A 21,948-nucleotide genomic window follows, 5' to 3' on the forward strand; every position below is an offset into this window, starting at 1 on the left:
GTTTGGATCCAATGGCTCTTGTGTTATTTTTATTCTTAGAACCATACAACTATTTAAAACACTAATGTGTTAGTATTTTAGATATATATTGCATCATTATAATATATTTCGTATTACTAATATATATGTACCGGTATACATATACAATTTGAGTATTTCATGTCAGATTTAAAGTCAGAACTTACAGTATCATTCTACTAAGATTCCCTTGGAGTCAGAAACTACATTTATCCAAAGTAGTTGAATTTTTTTGTTCCTATACTCTAAAACTACAATAAATTAGTCAATAACACCAACATGATTGAATAAGACTCAACACTGTAGGTTAGCATAGCCGACTGGCCGACCACTCAGTAGCTATGATGCGCACTGACCTCCAGGGGGCAGATACTCAACACCGGTGCAGAAACCACAGGCATGGAAACATGGAACGGACTGATGAATCTCAGAGGGAATGGGGGAGGGGGAGGGTGGGAAGATATTAACCAAAGATCTTATATGCATACCAGAGGCCCGGTGCACTGCACTGAAGGGGTCCCTCGGCCTGGCCTGTGCCCTCTTGCAATCCGGGACCCCACAGGGGATGTCGGAGAGTTGGTTTCGGCCCAATCCCTGCAGTATTTGTGCACTGGGACTCTAGTGTTTCAGATTTAAAGTGTATCAATTGACCAGAGCCATTCCCCTCCTTTTGGTGCACAAATTGTCTAAGTGCCCTTTAAATTGGTTTCTGTGGTCTTCTGACATGACACCATTAATCTCTGAAAGCTTCCCAGCTTTCTGGCACAACCACGTGCTCCAGTCTCACACGGAACCTTCCAACCCAGACATGGAATCGATGATTTCCCCCGAGAGGTCCTGTGCTCTCCAGCAGGAGAGTGCATTCCAGAGCAAACTTGCTCCTTGGGCCCTGTCCCTGCACAGGGCTGAACATGACCTGTTTCCCCCTAGACAATGGCCATAATTCATCTTTTTCAGCTTTATAGAGGTAAAATTGACAAGTAAAAACTGTATGCAACCAAGATGTACAACTTAATCTTTGGATATAGGTACACACTGTGAAATAATCACTACAATCAAGCTGACTAATAAATCCATTAACTAACAGTTACTTCTTTCTTTCTTTCTTTCTTTCTTTCTTTCTTTCTTTCTTTCTTTCTTTCTTTCTTTCTTTCTTCTTTTCTTTCTTTTAGAGGCGCTATCTCCAAAGACAGTCACACTGGGTGTTATTAATTTAGGAACACAATTCACTTCATAACGAACAGTCCCTAAACCTCCAGATGGAAATCTCACTTCAGAAAACTGGGCTCATGATACCAGAGTAAATCACTTCACTAAAACAAATGTGGAAATTAGTGAAAAATAAACACCCTATTCAGATGCGAATGCTAGAGTAGCTAATTTTAGTTATATAAAGGGTAAGATCATGATAGCATTGCAATTAGCTAGTTACCATGTCAATTATAATGGTAGGCAGGACACTATAGACATGTCATTTGGGCAGCTTCACCAGGAAGCTACAAGTTTACACTCCCCAGGAAACCAACAAAGGGATGATAGACACGTGCCCAGTAAAGTTGGGGGGCTAAGGAAGGGGCTTTCTGTCAATCATACCTGGGAACAGAGGTTATTGGTCGGAATGGGCATGACTACTGCCAGGGCATGAACATTTGGGAATATATAATCTCCTAAACAAAGAAGTGCACTCCCTTGTGCTTTCAGGGCTCTTGGAACTCTTGTTGAGCTCTCGGCTCCCTGGCATTGTCCCTGTGTGGCCCATGGCCATGTGGACCCCACACACAATGGACTACGGGGCTTCAACCAGCCTGATGCTGTGCTGGGCCCGGCTACAATGTGGAAAGGAAACTCTGGACACTGGCTCTGATTTTAGCTCTACTGAAACCCCAGCTCCCTTCTCTATGACTGGACTAAGGTTAATGGGACTTTGGAAACCCCAGGATGTGATTCCATGGAAATAAAACTTTCTACTATATCACATTCTCCCGTGCAAGTCTCAGAAAATTCCTCTTTGGGGATATCACAAGGACCCCACCCCCAACAGCAATCAGGGGAGAGGAGGCATGTTTTCCTCTGGTAAAAATCATAAGCAGGCTAGATATGCACTAATAACGTTAAGTGGATTGGGGATCCTTCAGAACCTACAACCTAGAAAAGCATCCTTGCTCTATTTACATTACTGGGCTTTTGTGAAGAGGAAATATAATTAGCTAATACATACCCAACACTATATGTCTTCATCCTTCATCCCCGAGCAAGAAGCGGTTTCTAACTGGAAAGTCTTATGTGCCTATGAGAAGGGAAAACAATAATTTAATGGTCTACAATGATTTACTGCATGAAAATTTGAGTCAAATTGTAAGCTTAAAAAAATTATAGTCAGGTGCAGAACCCTATTATTACCCTGAGTTATTGCCCTAGAGCTTCAAATTGTATTTTCTAAAAATCTATGAGGTATGAGGGATATTTTCAGGGACAACTTTAATTGTTTATACATTTTTAAACGTATGTCTTATACATAGCTTAGCTTTACCCATTGTTTTGAAAATTAGTCATTTATATATTCCCAAAATGTGCATGCATTCCAAGCTTCGCTTAGCCTCTTGAGCTTGGTGAACCTCTGAATATGTCATTTTCAATAGAGACTTCTTTTAAATAAATGTACGCTTTCCTATTATGAAGGTAATGTCAATTGCCCAAAAATGACAAGAGAAAACCAACTCAATGCATCTATTAAAAGCAGAGTAAGGAAATACATGATTTCAAAGTCATTTCAAGTAGCTAGTAACTGCAAGTCTAAAATTAAGTCAATTTACACAGTCTAACACATTTTCATCTCTTAAAAGAGTTATATAAAGAAATCAACTTTTTGTTGAATGTCATGCTTTGGACAATCATTTAAATTAATGTTCCATCAATGACAATTCATCTTAGTTAGCAGATTAGTTCACATAATTAGTTTACATACACATGACTGGGACAATAAAATTCTCTTAGTTATATAATTGTTCATAATTAGAATATTAAGTTATTGCCCTAGTGTTTCAATTTCCAACCAAATTGACTTAATAATTATATGGTGCTTACTTAGCTTATGTTTTTATTGCTAAATTTAGGTATCTACTTGAAAAGCTCAAATATATTTTGTTTAATAGGGGAAGAAGATAAAACATTTAGGTTAATGTCAGAGTAGTTAAATATGCCAATCTTGGAGACAGATGCAAAGGATTTGACTCCTTTCTGATAGCAATCTAAAATCAAAAAAAGAAAAATAATATTATATATATATATGTGTATATATATATATATATATATATATATATAAAATCTTAAAAGCCTTACCCATGCAGAACACAGACATAGTAGAGTTTTGTTTGAATCTGACTTTAAAATCTACAGTAATTCTCTATCATTTGTCTCTGACAGTCATATCACCAGGGAAGAATTAATCTATCAGGATTACTGTCTCTTCCTCTTCTTTCTCTCCTCTGTCTGCTGCGATTATTCTTTCTCCTTCTCTTCTCTACTTTTCCCCTTCCTTTTTGTTCTCTTTTTCCTTTCCTTTCCTAATGTCAAAAAGGCTTACTTAATTAAACCACAACGACTACACCTGACATCCTAGAATTTCATAATTAAGGCTTTACCTTCATAGGAATGGCTGTCATCGCCACGGCAGAAAATAATGGGTTTTGGAATATATGGTAGTTAGGTCTAATCTAGAATTTTTCTAGCATCACACAAGAAAAGTCAAATAAGCAAGAATTAGTTACATTTCAACCTTATTCCACAAATAAAAATACTGCAAGTTTATTATTTCAAGGTCTATGTTAAGGCTCTAGGTGAAGGCTTTAAAAAACAGATAGCTACTGTGGGTTCAATTATGCCCCAATGTACATTTCTACCTTGAAGTCCTAACCTGTAGTCCTTGATATTATGACTTTATCTGAAGATAGTATCCTTACAGAGGTAACCAAGTTAAATGAAGCCATTAGACTGGGCCCTAATCTAATGTAACTAATCTTATTAAAAGGGGAAATGTGGAGACAGACACCATGTGCACAGTAAGACTCCATGTGAACCTCAGGGAAATGCATGTATAAGCTGAAGAACACCAGAGATTTCCAGAAAGCCACCAGAAGCTAGGGCAGAGGAGTGGAACGCCTTCTCCTCCAAGTCCACAGAAGGATCAAACCCTGCCAGCTCCTGGACTTTGGAATTCTAGCCTCCAAAACGGTAAGACAATAAATATCTGTTGTTTAAGCCACTCAGTTGGTGGTACTTTTGTTACAGCAGCAACACTGTTCAGGGCCCAGGAAGGTATTTTCCAGATCTCTTCCTTTGTGTCCTTGCTGGTAGGCATAGAGATGAAAATGTGCGATTGCAAAGCTGATGATGTTGGATGCTTCCGAGTGCAGGAAGGGTCTACTCTAAGAGAATTCACCTATCAGAGCCTTCCTCTCAGCATGAACGCCAGTATCCTTTCCTATCAGTGGTCCAGGATGTCCTTCAGGAGGCACTCAGGGATTAATTAGCATAGTGGCCACATTGCACATGGCAGCTGATGGACATTTTGAATAGTAATTAATATTGCTCTCAAATTTGCATTATGTAATTTGAGATATGATATACGTGAAACTTGACAGCAATCCTTACATTAGCAATGTAATGGACAGGGAATACAAGGAATGTGAACAGTTTTATTTGTAACTGTGTTAAATATGATAATTATATTTTCAAAAAATATAAATTGCAACTTTAATTAATTTTAGTTAAAATGTTTATTATTTGTATTTTATTTTAGTTTGAATAAACTAGAATAAAAACAACCAAACTTGTGAAAGCTATTTTAACTTTTTTATATTTTATATTTATTTTGTGTGATAATGTATTGAAATGTATTCATTTTGAATACAATAGAATTGTTTAATCTTTTATATAATGTCTCTTAATAGAGAATAACTCAAGGAAAAATAATGATTATAATAATATAATTACTGATACTGCTGAAATGGAGGCAAGATAAATAAATTTTATGGAATAAATACATAATAATTTATGCATTTTTATTTTATCAGTCGTCCTTCCATCAAGATAACACCTAGATATCTCCAATTAATAATTACGTTGTGTTGTCTACTATTTTTTTTACCAATTATATGAAAAACACTAACACATATTTTTGAGTTTCTTAATGTAGAAGTGTACTTGTCAAGGTAGGCAATTAGGATACGTTTTACATAACAGTGGGTAGGCTTAACTTATAACTTAAATGTGGTGAAGAGGCTGCATTGTGCCTCTCCTTCAGTGCCCTCAAGTGTTTGGAGAAGACTGCTCCCTTCTAAACTTAGACCTGAAAGGTCATTTTTTATTTGCACCTGTTTTAGTAGTGGCTGTAACATAACTTGCCTTTCTCTGTATGTATGTGTGTATGTGTGCGTGTATGAAAAAATAGGATTACAGTTATAATACAAATAAATAATACAATAATAGTTAAGTAATAATACAAGAAAAAACTGTTTCATATACTCACAACTGTAACCTACTTTTACCCAACCACATAGATATATATATAATGTATAGATATAGATATAGATATAGATATATAGAGAGAGATATGTAGATATATAGATATACACTAGTGGCCCAGTGCACGAAATTTGTGCATGGAGGGTGCCCCTCAGCTCGGCCTGCACCTTCTCCAATCTAGGATCCCTCGGGGGATATCCGACTGCCAGTTTAGGCCAGATCCGGCCAAATCCGACAGTCAAACCAGCAGTCAGACATCCCTCTCGCAATCTAGGACTGCTGGCTCCTAACTGCTTGCCTGCCTGCCTGCCTGATCGTCACTAACCACTCTGCTTGCCGGCCTGATTGCCCCCAACTGCCACCCCCGCCAGGCAGGTCGTCCCAAACTGCCTCCCCTGCCAGCTTTATCACCCACCCCCAACTGACCCCTGCAAGCCTGCTTGCCCACAACTGCCCCCCACCAGCCTGATCACCCCCAAATGCCCCCCCTGCTGGCCTGATCTCCCCCAACTGCCCCCCTGCCAGCTTGATTGCCCCCAACTGCCCTCCCTGCCTGCCTGCTTGCCCCCAACAGCCCCCTGCATTGGCCTGCTCACCTCCAACTCCCCCCACCCCCGCGGACCTGCTCACCCCCAACTGCCCCCTTCCTGCCAGCCTGCTCACCCCTAACTGCCTCTGCCCTCGGCCCCACCACCATGGCTTTGTATGGAAGGTCTCCCAATCTAATTAGCATATTACTCGTTATATTACTCTTTTATATATATGCCCTATTCTTATTTTAATTACAAATAAACCAAATGTAGAACACCGAAGCCACTGTATATAAACAAATAGGTACTTTTTTTCATGTCATACAAATTCATACTTGCCACTTAAGAATGCTACAAAATATTAACTGGAGTTTCTCAAAATAAAATACAATTACACTTTCAAAAACTGGAAATTCTGTAAGATATTACACAAGTATATCATACCGTTGGGCTGAATGGTGGCCTGCCGGAATTTACATGTTGAAGCCCTAATCCCCAGCACCTTGGAAGGTGTCTGTATTTGGAGACACATTGGAGGAAAACCTTTAAAGAGGTCATGTGGGTGGGACCCCATCCAATCTAACTGGTCCTTATAAAAGAGATTAGGACTCACCAGAGAGACACTGGGTGGACACTGAGAAGGCACCATCTTCAAGTCAAGGAGGGAGGCCTCAGAAGGGACCAATCGGCTGACACCCTGATCTTGGATTTCCATCCTCCAGAACTGTCAATATATTTCTGTCATTTAAGCCACGAACCTGTCATGTGCTGTTATGTCAGCCCTAGCAAACACATCTACACACCTAACAAAGTTCAGGAAAAACTTCTCTATGCATTCTTAAATGTTCCAGATAACCTTTTCAAATCATTTCACATAAACTACTAATTTTAAGGCAACATTTTAAAATGTTGTGTGAGCCGTGGCCGGATTTGCTCAGTGGACAGAGAGAGTCGGCCTGCGGACTGAAAGGTCCCGGGTTCGATTCTGGTCAAGGGCATGTACCTTGGTTGCAGGCACATCCCCAGTGGGAAGTGTGCAGGAGGCGGCTGATCGATGTTTCTCTCTCATTGATGTTTCTAACTCTCTAGCTCTCTCCCTTTCTCTCTGTAAAAAATCAATAAAATATATCAAAAAAAAATAAAAATAAAAAAATAAAATAAAATGTTGCGTGAAATTAAATATACAATGCCCCAAATATACAACTTCACATTTTGTAGCAACTGCTTAATTACTTCAGAACTGATGAACTTCCCAATTCTTTAAAACCAGATTTTGAAATATAAATCATATATATTGTTAAAATATCTCAATTTGGAACAATTGTTTTGGGAAATGAGATTCAAAACAAAGTCTTTCAACCAAAAAGAAAGTTTATTTGATACAACTCTCCCTCTCTCCCACACTCCATTATCTTCCTTCTAAAATCTGGACTTTTTCTATTAGGCAAGACTTTTTTTTTTTTTTACATTGTGGTAAAATGCATATAACCTAAAATTTACCATCTTAAAATGGACAAGATTTAAAATGTTATTTTAAAATTTTGTTTATGACCCAAGCTTCAGGCCAAACCTGTATCAATTCATTGGCCTACAGTTTGCTCTTAACCACTGAAGTTAAATTTAAGTTTGAACTTAAAAATCTGTGAGAAAAATAATGTGTTTTTTCTTTGTTTTTTTTTAAAATATATTTTAATAATTTCAGAGAGGAGGGAGAAAAAGAGGGTGAGAGATAGAAACATCAATGATGAAAGAGAATCATTGATCAGCTGCCTTCTGCATGCCTCATACTGGGGATCAAACCTGCAACCCAGGCATATGCCCTGACCGGGGAATTGAACCGTGTCCTCTTGGTTCAGAGGTCTACACTCAACCACTGAGCCACGCCAGCTGGGCAACAATGCTGTTTTAAAAGCAATTTATTTCCTATTCTTTTTTAGTATAATACAGGTATATTTATCATCTTACCATGGGTTTATTCATTCTCCGTCCTATAGCTTAACTCACATGCAGTTCCCTCACACATCAAAGTTAAAAGTTTTTGCTTGATTGTTTTTTCGTTTATATTCTTTATGCCAGTGCACCTAAGGACCCCCACCATCCCTTTAAAACTTGTCTGGTGACCAGCAGAGGAGGCCTCGGGGCCCTCAGGAAAGTTGAGATGTCCTGGCATTCAGCAAGGGGTAGGGAAATAACTTATTGTCATGAGTTGGCCAACTTCAAAAGGTCATTTGGAAAGGAGCATCCATGTTCATTTTTGGAAGACTTTATCTTATTAGGTAAACCATTTGGGATCTATGAAGAAGTTACAGTATTTGTCCCCCAAATAAAATATTGGTGCTCTGTAAGAGAGTCACAGAGTTGTCCAGGGAGCAAATCATTAGAGATCTCTTTATTCTGTGAGATTAATTTGTTTTTGTTTTCTTTTGGAACAGTGGTTCTCAACCTTGGCTGCACATTAGAATCACCTGGGAATCTTTTTTAAATCCTGATTTCTGGGCCTCATCCTCCGGAAATTCTGTTTCTTTGTTACTAATGTTGTGGCCCCACCCCATAACAAAGAAACAGAATTTCCGGAGGATGAGGCCCAGAAATCAGGATTTTAAAAAGATTCCCAGGTGATTCTAATGTGCAGCCAAGGTTGAGAACCACTATTTTAGAAGGATGACCATGGTACAGTACAACTATAAACTGCACTAAGGATGGAGAGAAGCTAAGAGAAAGTTTTAAAGCCCAGGTGAGAGTTACTCAATTTTTGGATAAAGTCACAGCAAAGAGTTCAGAAAGGAGAGATTAGAAAGCAGAGGTGCCTCAGAATGTACAACTAAAAAGACTTGGTGAATGAATGAAGAAGCAACTTGGAATAGGAGAAAGAACACCAGACTTTGCAGCCTGGAAGAGCTGGGGGGATACCAAGTTTTGTTGGTTACAGAGCAGCCTCTTTTCTTCTTGAGCTTTACTTTGTCATGTGAATTGCAACCCAATTAGAAGTCTTTGAACCAACAGGTTTCCGCCATGGAAATATAGAACTCACAAATGCAGGAATATTCAAACAACAGGTAATTTAACCCTGATCCAAGTGATACCTCGCACACCCGCATACCATACTGAAAAGTGTTCATGAAAACTCTCAGGACCTTAAAATTTAAAAATAATTGTGCCTCCCTCTTGAGGGGTCTGGCTCCTGGTTAAAAAGCAGTGTGTGATTTCTCAGGTCTGACCATAGCCAATTACCAAGGCTGTACCCAGCAGGACTCCAGGGAAAGCTGCCCTCCCCACCCCAGACTTGGAGCACAGCCAGTGCCTAGCAGCCTCTGAAGGGAGATGCAGCCAAGGACTCGGGCCCCCTCACTGGCCATGCTCCTATGCTTATCTGCACTCCTAGCCCAAGCTCCTACTCTCTAGGATCCTTTATCTGAGGCCTTCAGCCGAGGTCTTCAGGCGCCTCTGCCAAGGCCTTCTTATGTGGCCAAGGAGAAAAACCTTGAAGACACTGTCCCCCACTCTCAGCATCCGGTACTTTTTCATTCCTAGCCCTTCCCCCGCCACCAGGGGTCCATAGAGGTTCCAGAGGCTTTTGTGGGGGGTCCCCTCAATGGTGAGACAACCCCAGTACCTCTGATCTTGGAGCAGTGCTTCATTTCATGGGGACAAATGGAACGTGAGAAGATGGCATTTTCCCCAGTTTTAGCCTCTTGCTTACACCGTCTCAGTAGATGATTGAAGACTTAACTCTTCTATTTTTTGGCCTGTTACTTTAATCGGCTACTCTGACATCTGGCAGCTCAGCTCTCTCTTTCCCAGCTCACTTGAGCTCCTGATATGTCTGTTGATGCATCTGGGTTATCACATATCCTAAGCAATAAAATGAGGCCAACTCTGAAATCCCCTGCTCTTGAGTTGGGTGATTCTTCCCAACAAAGAAGCAAGAATGGACACTGAGCAAGAGAGTCAGATGAGCAAACCTGACTATGTAGTCTACGAAATTGACTTTCTAATGTGGTTTTATTACTCATTTTTCAATACTATGGGTCAAACACATAAAGTTACCAAAATGTATTCCTTATAGTCAATTGTATCCACTCTACCAGGCATTCATGTGAATATATCAGAATGTTTTTCAAGTAAAAGACAACTCGCCGAAACCGGTTTGGCTCAGTGGATAGAGCGTCGGCCTGCGGACTGAAAGGTCCCAGGTTCGATTCCGGTCAAGGGCATGTACCTGGGTTGTGGGCACATCCCCAGTAGGAGATGTGCAAGAGGCAGCTGATCGATGTTTCTCTCTCATCGATGTTTCTAACTCTCGATCTCTCTCCTTTCCTCTCTGTAAAAAATCAATAAAATATATTTGAAAAAAAAAAAAGACAACTCAACACAAAGTGACTGACGTAATAAAGAAAATCTACCAGCTGCTCTAAATGACAGACCAGGAAGTGGGGCAGGCTTTAGGCATGGTTTGATTAAAATGTAATGTCTTTATCTTAGTCTTGCTGGGATTCTCCCACCCCTTTCTTTCTCTATGTGACCTTCTTACCTGCAAGCAGGCTTTACTAATAAAATAAAATGACTTCCAGAGTTGTAGACTTCATATCAGTGGGTCATACCATCCAAAGCAAAGAAGGACATGGCTTTCCCAGAGTTCCCTCTCTCTGGTTATACTAGCTGTGCTCACATGCCAACTCCTGAACTAACCATGGCAGCTTGAGGAGAATATTGTCCCAACTGGCTTGGTTTAGGTCCTGTGCTCTGTTCCTAGAGGTAGTGGATGCAATTATTATCGTCCCTAAAACCACACAAAACCCCAAATAAAATCATGGTTTGTTGAGAAGAGGTGATTGTGTACCGGGGAGGCAACTACAAATGTCAAATAAATTGTGCAAAAAAAGTTGACTATACTTTTCGTATTTGGTTCAGAAATTAACATACAAACCACAAATTTTCTTATAACTCCTAGTTTGCTTAATGAATACAAATGCATTTTGCACAGCCACTATTTGGGGGTCATATTTAACATATTTTATTGATTTTTTTACAGAGAGGAAGGGAGAGGGATAGAGAGTTAGAAACATCGATGAGAGCAACATTGATCAGCTGCTGCCTGCACACTCCCTACTGGGGATGTGCCCACAACCAAGGTACATGCCCTTGACCGGAATCAAACCTGGGGCCCTTCAGTCCGCAGGCTTATGCTCTATCCACTGAGCCAAACTGGTCAGGTCTGGGGGTCATATTTAAAGTAATGTACATCAAAATACTTTTTAAGGAAAATGTCTTTGCCATTAACAAATATAAAATACGTCATTATTATAACTTTCTGGGGGAAAAAAAAATATATACATATATATATATATATATATATTAGAACTGGATAAATTAACCTGAGAAAGATTACAACAACTTCAAAAGTATCTTAGTTGTCCCCTTTCTTGCCCAGCTGCCATGGCTCAGTGGTTGAGTGTCGACCTATGAACCAGGAGGTAAAAGTTCGATTCCAGATCAGGGGACAGGCCTAGGTTGCTGGCTCCCTCCCCAGTGGGGGGCATGCAGGAGGTAGCTAATCAATGATTCTCTCTCATCATTGATGTTTCTATCTCTCTCTCTCCCTTCCTCTCTCTGAAATCAATAAAAATACATTTAAAATAAATAAGTAAATAAAAATAAAATCACCCAATGGCTTCCAGTCTCACCTGGAGTAAAACCCAAAAGCCTACAATAACCATGTGGTCCTACCTGGTCAGGCCCCTTCCTATCTCTCTGACTCATCTTCTGAGTCTTTCTCTCACGACTTCGATCCACACAGCTCCCCTGGCTGTTTTTGAACTTCCTTTTTCAGAGTACTCGCACGTGCTGTAGTCATCTGCTTGGAAGCCCGTGGTTCCTTCACTCCTTTTATTCTCTGCTCGATTGTCTCCTTGCCAGTGATGCTTTATAAAGCAACAACAATTTCCCTCCCTGACACTTTCTATCTTGCCTCCATACCTCACCCCACCCTATTATAGCATCCTACCTATATCTTCAGTTGTATCCTTATGCACTCTCCTCTCCTGTTACTACAACAAAAGGCCTGATTTATCCAGGGCCATATCCTCAGCACTAGAATAGAGCTTAATCCATAGTAAGCACTCAATGGTCAAATACATAAATGAACTTCTGGTTCTGTAGCGGTAAAATTGGTATATTCAAAGCTGTAGACATTAATGGGCGAAAAATGAGGATGGGACAGGCTCTCATCAAGAACTACATCGCAAACAACACATAAATAGCCATGGGAATATGAATTGTTATTAAAAACCTACCAGTGGTTAGGATATGGAGCAAAATTACAATTTAATGCTATTGCAAGCTGGTAATTTTTCACATAAAGAAAAAAAATTGGTTTCATAATCACAGACTGTACCCCTAACCTTGGCTAATCATCTTGCAAATGCGCGCGATTAGTCACAATGGGTAACGTGGAAGAGAGTGTCAGCGACTCAGACAGCACCATCCATCACCAGCGCAGGGGAAATAACTCAAGCTCCGTGTCCTCCTAATGGCGGGTCAGGAGCATCAATTTTGTGCTGGAAGGGCGATGCAAACCAAATTCCCTAAAATGCACCAAAATTTGGATAACTACTCTCTAATACCGCTAACATTATCCAGCAAAAACAACAGTTTTCACAGTGAAAGAATTTGCAGTAGTTGGGAAAGCAACCCAATTAAAAGCGTAAAAACGAATCCTGCAAGCAATCTTATTGGTTGTTTTGATAGAACATCCAAATGTATGGCTATTTAAAGAAACAGCAGTTCATCAAAGTGTCAGAAAACCCAACTCATTTTTTTATGGAAACGAACAATTTGATTCCAATTGCCCTTCAGTACAAACACCATCTGTTGAAAAGGGGTGAAATGGTATAATATATGGCCCTGCATGGAATTCCAGTTGCATCAGTTCTAGGATGTAAGGTTTTAAGACTGGCAGGTGAATATAAAGGAATCAGAAGAACCTCTAAGAATAGTCAGGAAGGTAAAATGCTAAGTGAATTAGGTATCTAAAGACATTAAAGATGACAGAAAGGCATTTGTCAACTGTTTGGAACAAGAGGAAATGATGGGATAGGCCTAGAGTTTAAATACTATAATGTTAACAGGTGATAGAACACGAAAATTTTTCTATTTGCTCTCCTTCAAGTTGGAAAGGTCCAATTTAAAAAAAGGAATGAGAGCCCAAGATAGTTGAGAAGATAGTAAAAAGGGCACATAGCCACTTTAAGTGAATTTTAGTCCCCAACACCAAGCCAATTACATCCTCAGAATCTGAAGGAATTTGCAGATGGAATCTAGGCACCACTATTTGGTCTGAAGAAAGGAGTGGACACAAGGAAACTCTATGTTGCTGTTTTCTTTTTTTTAACAGTAAATATATTCTCCTTATTTTATTAAGTGGCAGACATAAATTCCAGGAAAATCTAAGAGTGGGTTTATTTAGCATAAGAACATTAACCATCTAGAAAATAATATAGGGATTGCTATACAGCAATAAGAGCGTGAGACACACTGAACTCATCTGCGTTATTGTTCTCCTTTTGGTTTGTTGTCGGTCTATTTTCTTTTCAGATCAGAGGGTCCAGGTTTGCTAGAAAGAGTTCCTTGAGTTTTAGAGGCAAGAGCTGAATGTGGGTTTAAATCCTTGCAGAGGCATTTGGGAGGCCCTAAATCATTTTTTTTCCTGGAAGATCTTGAGGACCACATCCATTCATATTTTCTCTCTCTCTCTCTCTCTCTCTCTCTCTCTCTCTCTCTCTCTCTCTCATTTACTCACAATGATATCCAAAAAGCTGTTATACAGATCTTGTAGGCTAACCAAAGTGGAGCACCTTGCACCCTTCCTGGCACCAAGTTGACCTAGTCCCATGTGTTAGTGGATCCTCCATTTCTGCAGGTCTACATTCCCTCAGAGAGGGGCTTCAGCTACAGTAACACTCCTGGCTCCTACTTCTTAGCTTTAAGCCCATATTTCTACACTATATTTCTGGTCTCAACAGATGATGAAATGCAGAGACATTTGGGAGGTCCTAAATCATTTTGCTATATCAGTTATTTGAGTAAAACAAAAATCTGGAAAGTTAAATTTCCAGTGTCATTTCCTTAAGCGACCTTATCAATATGGCTAGTGTTCACCCCTAGACAAGATAAGAATCAGGTAATATATGTTCCCACTACCCTTGAAGTAAAGAAAAATATTCCAAACTTTCCTTAGGTTGTTGGCATTTCAGCTTAGGGTCTAAGTCACCTGGAATATTCAGCCTCTGAAATCATGGGAGAACTAACTCCTGAGATGGGACTCCCACTCATTCCTGGACCAACTCACTCTAAAGCCTCCATGAAGGAATATCCTAGAATAGATAATGTGACTGTCTCCAACAGCAGCATCTTTGAGTTGCCTTACCTGACTCACCAAGCTTTTAGCCCTGCCAGCTGCCCCCGCCCCTGTTGATAGACCATAACTTCCCAATTATCTGACCATCTGTTCTGTATTTATCTTGAATAATCTCTCAGTCTCCCCAATAGTCAGAGCATGCTTCCAAATCCCTGAAATTCCTCTGTTCATTGGGTGCCTGGTCTTGACTATCTTAAAAAAGCACGCTCCAAATAAGGAGCCAACTCTGTCCATTCCTGGTATAAGGAAACTATAAAATAGTTCACTTGTAATAAAATAAAAACTCAGCTCATCCTGTCCAGCCAGTGTGACTTAGTTGGTTGAGCACTGACCCATGTACCAGGAGGTCTCAGGTTCCATTCCTGGTCAGGGCACATGCCTGGGGTTGTGGGCTCAAGTCCCAAAAGAAGGTGTGCAGCAGGCAGGAGGTGTCTCTCTCTCTCTCTCTCTCTCTCTCTCTCTCTCTCTCTCTCTCCTGCCATTAAAAACAAAAAAACAAAAACAACTCAGATCATCCCAAATTAGAAACGCAGGAAGAATATCTGATGGGGAGAGTTGTGTCCTCTTTTTATTTGTGTGGCGGGGGGGGGGGGGGGCGGGGGGGGGGCGGAAGTGAGTAGAAAGGATAGAACAAAGAAGGGCAATATTTAGAGGAGAGCTTTAAGCTTTCCTTTCTTTGTATAATCTTACAGAGCTGTGGACTAATTTTCAGGCAAAGATGAGGAGAGACCAGGCTAGGTGACTCCAAAGCTCACTTGAGTGGATAAAAATCTATCCTGTTTCCAATTGGCCTTTTCAGTGTCAGGTGCTAGGGGTTGCTATGCCTTAAATTCCTTACGTAGGGTGTCTGTCACTAAAGGAGGCTGAGCAATGGGCAGTATGTGGATGTTGAGGAAGAGTTTTCTCGGGAAGAGGCTATCCTAGCATACTTGTCAGCAAGGAATTTTCTTTGCTTCCGGATCCTGATTACTAGTCTGAAACTCAATTTTGAGAATTTTTCTTGGAAAGCCTTGGAATTTCCTATTTTTATTGTGTTCTTGTTATCAAAGCCTGAGGGCCTCTAAATGTCCATATCTTTTGGCTGATCTTATTTCAGAATTATCTTTGTAGAATACCCCCCCCCTTTTTTTTTTCCTGTGTCTCAAGTTAGGTAAATATTGGGAATATGAAAGAAAAGCTTGATCCCAAGTCATCACATGGGTTAGTTCTATATAAAGGATCCATTGTATAGAAAAAATAGCATTGTTTTTCTGAAAGGGGGTCATCTTGGTATAAAACATTCAGAAGCAATTTGCATGACCTCATTGCTTAAATGTATGTCCGGTAGCCTGGGACACAGACCGATAATAAAAGACTTGTACCACTTGTCAAAAGAGTTGTACCACATTCCAGCCTACTTGACATCATTGGTCCAAGGTCACTTCCAGCTAAGGGCTCAGGAAACATTCAAAATTCATGTCAAGAATTCATATTGATTTTGCAGGCTGATATCAAGAGAACTTTTTGGGTTGGACTCCCTCCCAAAATAGCTCTAAGTGCTTATAATTTCATTTCAAACATCTGCTTCAACCATCAGCTCTGTGCTGGTTTTAGCAACCTATTGATTGACAGACGCCATTCTTACTGACAATAGTTCTGATTCAAACTCAGCGTGAGTGGTGAGAATTTGTAGTTGGAATCCTTATCTGAGCTGTCACCATTACGTCTTATCAACTCCAGGCAAATGGCCAGCCCTGGATGGTGCAGACCAGGAAGATTGCCGTAAATAAGATCGTTAAAAGAACTGGACTCCAATGTTTGCCAGATTGTTTTGTCCCCCAGCATTTAACATTTTCATTTTCAACAACTGAAATTGAATTTTCTGAATTAATTATTGGGTGGAGGAAAGAGGGAGGAAGGTGACAATTCGAGTCAAGACCTGCTTCTAAAGCACAAGTCAGTCTTCCCTCTGTTTTTGAGCTAAGATGGTTTTTGTATTTTTATTTTTTTATAAATACTTATATTCATTTCAGAGAGGAAGGGAGAGGGGAGAGAGAGAGAGAGAAACAGTAATGATGAGAGAGAATCATTGACTGGCTGCCTCCTACACACCCTCTACTGGGGATGAAGCCTACAACCCGGGCATGTGCCCTTGACCGGAATTGAACCTGGGACCCTTCAGTCCGAAGTCCAACAGCTCTATGCATTGAGCCAAACCAGAGAGGACTGGTTTTTGTATTTTTAAATGGAGCCAGGGAAATCAAAAGAATAACACTTCATGACGCATGAATATTACATGAAATGCCAACTTCAGTTTTCATACAGTTTAACTGTAAGATGGTGGCGCTCACTAATTAATGTATTATCACTAGTTTAACCACAGTAGTTGCAACAGAGATTCCCTAGCCATGAAAGGCTGAAATATTTACCGTTTGGCCCTTTATAGACAGAACCCTGCTTACCATTCAAAGACAAATGGAAGAAATCAAAAAAGAAAAACCAAACATTTTTTCTGGAAGTCAGCCCCATATATTTACCTATTTTGCCAAAGGACACCATTTTGCTGGAGACTCTGTAAAGGACTAGACTAGATATTTATCTTTAAAAGACTTAACTGGGCAAAGATAGCTCTCATCCAATGACTTCTTGGTAAGGTATTCTTTCCTTCTGACTCAGTGACAACGGGACCCTTAGAAACGCCCCCTCTGGGGCATCTGGCGGGAGTTTTCAGCTCTGTCTCCTAAAAACTGAGTGGAGACACAAAGAAAAGAAACAATCACTCTCCCTTGATTCCTGCAACAGCTGAAGGGAAGTCAGCTGGAGTTGCCATGCTTATTAGTAAAACTCAGAAGCCATGTCATAAAAAGCTGTGCCACCAGCGGTAGAGGATTCTGTCAGCACCAAGGTGGGGCTGGGCTGGAGGGCAGACTGAGTGTGGTATGCAGGACAGGTGATTGTGTTACTGGGTTTTGTTCCTTTGCAGTTTAAATTGGCGTTCACTTCCTTTGTTGTTCCAGAGGCTATTTGAGAAGGGTTGATATAAAATAGATACTGTTCGCGGTAAAGAAAGATTTCTTCAAATCTTCCTTGACACTAAGGAATCTCATTAACCATAAAACAAGAAATTAAATAATGATAGAGATTTATCACCAGTCATGAATTATTACATTGTTTGTTTTTGAAATGCCACACTCAGGTTTTATTCTTTCTTCTGTTCCTCTTCCTCTGCTGCCAACTCCTTCTCTGATGCCTTCTTCTCTCCCAAAGTTTGAAATTTTAATTTCTTTAGCATAGATGCTAGTGAATCCCTTTTCCTTTCTCACTTTTATTATTTATTATATATATACATATACATATATATATACATATACATATATATATACATATATTTTTTTTTTACTTAGAAAATCTTTTCCTCGCCTATGCTTCAAAGACAATTTATATGCTCTGACAAAATATAAAATAAAATATCCCAGCCCTTGCTGCAAACTGCAGACTCTGACACATAGAGCTATTCAACACCACCACTGAATGCTACAAATGGACCTGGGTCTCAACATGCCCCAACAGCACGCATGACCCGCCCATGCAAGCTGCTCTTCCTCTAGGGTCTCCTTGATGAACAACATCCTCAGGCACCCAGCCAACTCAAAAAACGGAGGGGCATCTCCAAGATCTCCCTCTCTCCAAGCAACCACAAGAAGGAGTTTTGTAGTTTCTTAAAATATCGTATCCTCCATATATACCCGCGTTTCTTCATCCCTATTCCCACCATCCTAGCTTAAGCTACAATCTTTCCTCTCTGGCTAGAAACTCCTCATTGTTTCATAGAATCTATTCTTGTGCAGTCCCCTCTCCATCTCCCTCCAATTTCCACCCAGGAGCCAAAAGAAGTGCATAAAACAGCAACTTTTATTGTGTCTTCTCTCTGCTCTCAATGGTTTCCAACTGTAATTAAGGTGAAAAACAACATTCATAATGAACAAAGACACACCCCTGCCAGATCTTACCATTGCCTCCCTCACCAGTCTCCATGGATGGCACAATTCCCTTCCATCTGAATCCCTGACAAATTGGTCTTTTCTCACTTTCCCAAATGTTCCATTTTCTTTCTAGTTGCAGGAGCCGTCCAGGGGCAACTCTCTCTCTCTCTATGCTCAGCTGAAATGTTACTTACGACAGAACTCCCTCAAGACCACTTAAGTCTATCAGAGAGGGAAAGCCATGGAGCCTCAGAAGGGTCCTCATCTGTAGTTTCCATCCCTAAGCTCCCAGGGATCTCCTTGGTTGCTAAGCAAAGAGACTCACCTTTTCCCCAGTGACCTGATCTACATTTAAAGGGATATTAAAAAGAACAGTTTTGGTTAAACTATTTTTTTTCCAAAGGACTTCCTTAGGGCAATAGATACGTTCTTGCTTTATAGTTTTTTTATGGTTACATAGTCATATTTTTTACACTTAGATAATTTAGAGGCTTCCTTCAAGAGATTCTTCTTGGAACAAATCCACTCTGATGATTTGCAGTGTACTGATGGCAAACATTGAAAAATAGATTTACAATTTTTGCTGTCAGTATATTTTGTCTTTTTCTTACAAAGTAAATATATGTATGTGTAGAATTTACTAGTATTTCAAAATCAAATATAAAAAAAAAAAATGGCACACATCCCTGGCGGTGTGGCTCAGTATTTGAGCACCAACCTATGAACCAGGAGATCACGGTTTGATTTCTAGTCAGGGACATACCTGAGTTGAAGGCTCCATGCCCAGTAGGAGGCATGCAAGAGGGAGCCAAGCCATGATTCTCTCTCATCATTGATGTTTCTATCTCTCTCTCTTTCTGCCTTCCTCTATGAAATCAATAAAAATGTATATTTAAAAAATTGTTCACAATGAAATATATAAGTCTCCTCACAGCTTATTCCTCTCCCAGGTAAGGTATCCATTATTAAGATTCTTTGAATCCTTCCAAAAAGTACTCCATCTATATATATAAAAGCCTAGCGACTGGAACAGTGGAACAACCAGAACGACTGGAATGACTGGTGGTTATGCCGTGCACTGCGGCAGCCAACCAACCTGATCCAGGCCTGATCGGCCCCCAACACCCCAATCGGGGGTGGGGCGAGCCAGCCAACCACCTGTGGCCCCTCCCACCTGTCGGCCCAGCCCGATGGGCTCTCATCGGGGCAGGCCGGCCAGATCCCACCCATGCACGAAATGGTGCACCAGGCCTCTAGTATACACATAATACAAATACACCCCTCTCCCCTGACACACACACACACTTATTTGTAGAAATGAGGATCTACTGTAGCTCTCTTTTCACTTAACTAGAAGGACATCACAGCACACAGGGATCCTCAACTCTTCACTTGAGGTGAAGTGTCATCCCTATGTGGTTTAACATAATTCATCAAACTCATTCTCTTTCTTCAACTTGTTAATAGACATATGTTATTTCCAGCTTTTTGGAATTACAAGAAACATCCACCCATGTTCCATGAAATTGCTATATCAAAGGGTGTTTCCTGTTAGTATTTTTGAAAGATGATACCAAGTTTTCCTACAAAAAAGCTGTATCCCTATTTACAGCATGGTTATTATGCTAATAATATATTGTTAAGATAGTACATTTTAAATGTTCTCACCACCATATAAAAGGAAATGGTAACTATGTTCCATGATGGAAGTGTAACTAACAATTAGTGGTAATCATTTTGCAACTTATAAATGCATCAAATCAAAAGGCTGTACACCTTAAACTCACACAATGCTATATGTTGATTATATCTCAGTAAAGCTGGGGAAAAGCAAAAAAAAAAGGTGTCTATTTGTATAGCCTCCAACTATATAGAAAAAGGTTGGTTTCTCTACCAAATATTATCTGTTTAATTTTTTCTACTGTGATGGGTGCAAATTAGCATCTTGAATTTTGTGGGAGGGTTTGTTTACTGGCATTTCTTTAATTACTAGTGAGGCTGAGCCTTCCAGGGGCAACTCTCATATTTCAGGCCTTTCATTTTCCTCTTTCTGTGAAATAGCCATTCATATATTTCATCTGTTAAATGTTTTCTTACTGATTTGTTTTTTTTCATATAATAATAATAAAAATATTCCTCCACCATATATACTTCAAAGTTCTTTTTAGCAACTTGACTTTTGATTTTGTTTTACATTATTTATTCAGGCAGAATATAAGATTTTATGAGATAATATAGTTGAGCTTTGTGTCTTATTGTGGTATATATGTGCACACACATATACACCTATATGGTTATATGTATGCATATACATATGATTTTTAAAACATATTTTATGATTTTTAAATATTTAAATCTTTGTTCTCTCTGTTATGAAAGAGAGAAATCTGCTGATAAGCAGTGAGCAATAATAGCTGGTAACTTTTAAATATCAATTATCCTTTGCTGAAAGAATTTAAAGACCTTCACAGCAGCAATTAAATGAATGTCCTCCCCATCTGACAACAAATACCTTGAAGGTAGTGACCAAGCCCTTTTTATTCATTTAATTGCTCTCAGCACTGAGAAAAGTATTTTACACACAGTAAACTCAGCAGTAACATTCATTCACTTATTCAGTGAAAGGAATACTGAAAATAATCCATATCTGTAAAATTATACTAGTAATGTATGTGCACTCTAAAAATTAACAAAAAAAAAACCCATAAAAATATAAAGACCTTGGCTGGGTTGCTCAGTTGTTTGTGCATCATCCTGTAGACCAAAATGGTTGTGGGCTCGATTCCTCTTCAAGGCACATACCTAGGCTGAGGGTTCAACCCCTAGTCGGGCCAGACAAGAAGGCAACTGATAGATGTTCCTCTCTCTCACAGAAGTGTGTCTCTCTCTCCCTTCCTCTCGCCCAGAAATCAATGGAAAATATCCTCCAGTGAGAATATATATATATACACACACACAAATATATTTATATGTATATGTATACATATATGTATACATATATATGTATGCATATATATAAAATTAAAATTTGCCTGCATGGCCTCCCATCCTGAAACAACCGTGATTAACATTTTGGGACATTTACTTCCTTCTTCTTCTTCTTTTTTTTTTTAGGTTTACCTGATATACTATTAGAGGTAGATAGCATAATGGACAGTTTTTTCTGGCATCAAGTATGTATTTGGGGAACTCGCCCTATCCTACACTTGTTCCAAGAGGTGTATTTCAACACAGGCCAGATCAGTCAAAGGACTTCATTTCCCCACTCCTCCTTCAGGTTTACAACCCAAGACAGGCCAGTCATAGCCCCCACTGGGAACACTGGGAGAGAGGACTGTGGTTTTGCTGGGATTTTACAATATGAAGATGATGGTGGAGCTACCAATGACTCTTCAGTTACCCAGTGAGGGGTTCTTGCCAGAGAACAAAGCCAACCAAGTGAGAAGAGATGGAATGAGAAAGACCTGGGGACATCGCTTCAGCTTCCAGGTCCAGCTAT

The 21,948-nt window shown here is 39.8% G+C and overlaps 1 long non-coding RNA gene across 1 annotated transcript in view; it reads right to left on the reverse strand.

Annotated features, from left to right (window-relative positions):
• Positions 1 to 2,248: 2,248 nt before the first annotated feature.
• Positions 2,249 to 21,948, reverse strand: part of LOC139007478 (uncharacterized) — a 28,082-nt gene continuing 8,382 nt past the window's right edge. The window contains exon 4 of the long non-coding RNA XR_011470858.1: positions 2,249 to 2,305. This is a non-coding gene — a long non-coding RNA (uncharacterized lncRNA). The remainder of the gene's footprint in view (positions 2,306 to 21,948) is intronic.

This window comes from Myotis yumanensis, unplaced genomic scaffold, assembly GCF_028538775.1.
Source record: "Myotis yumanensis isolate MYYU_CA2020_CCGP unplaced genomic scaffold, mMyoYum1.0.hap1 SCAF_1, whole genome shotgun sequence".
NCBI classification, from domain to species: Eukaryota; Metazoa; Chordata; class Mammalia; order Chiroptera; family Vespertilionidae; genus Myotis; species Myotis yumanensis.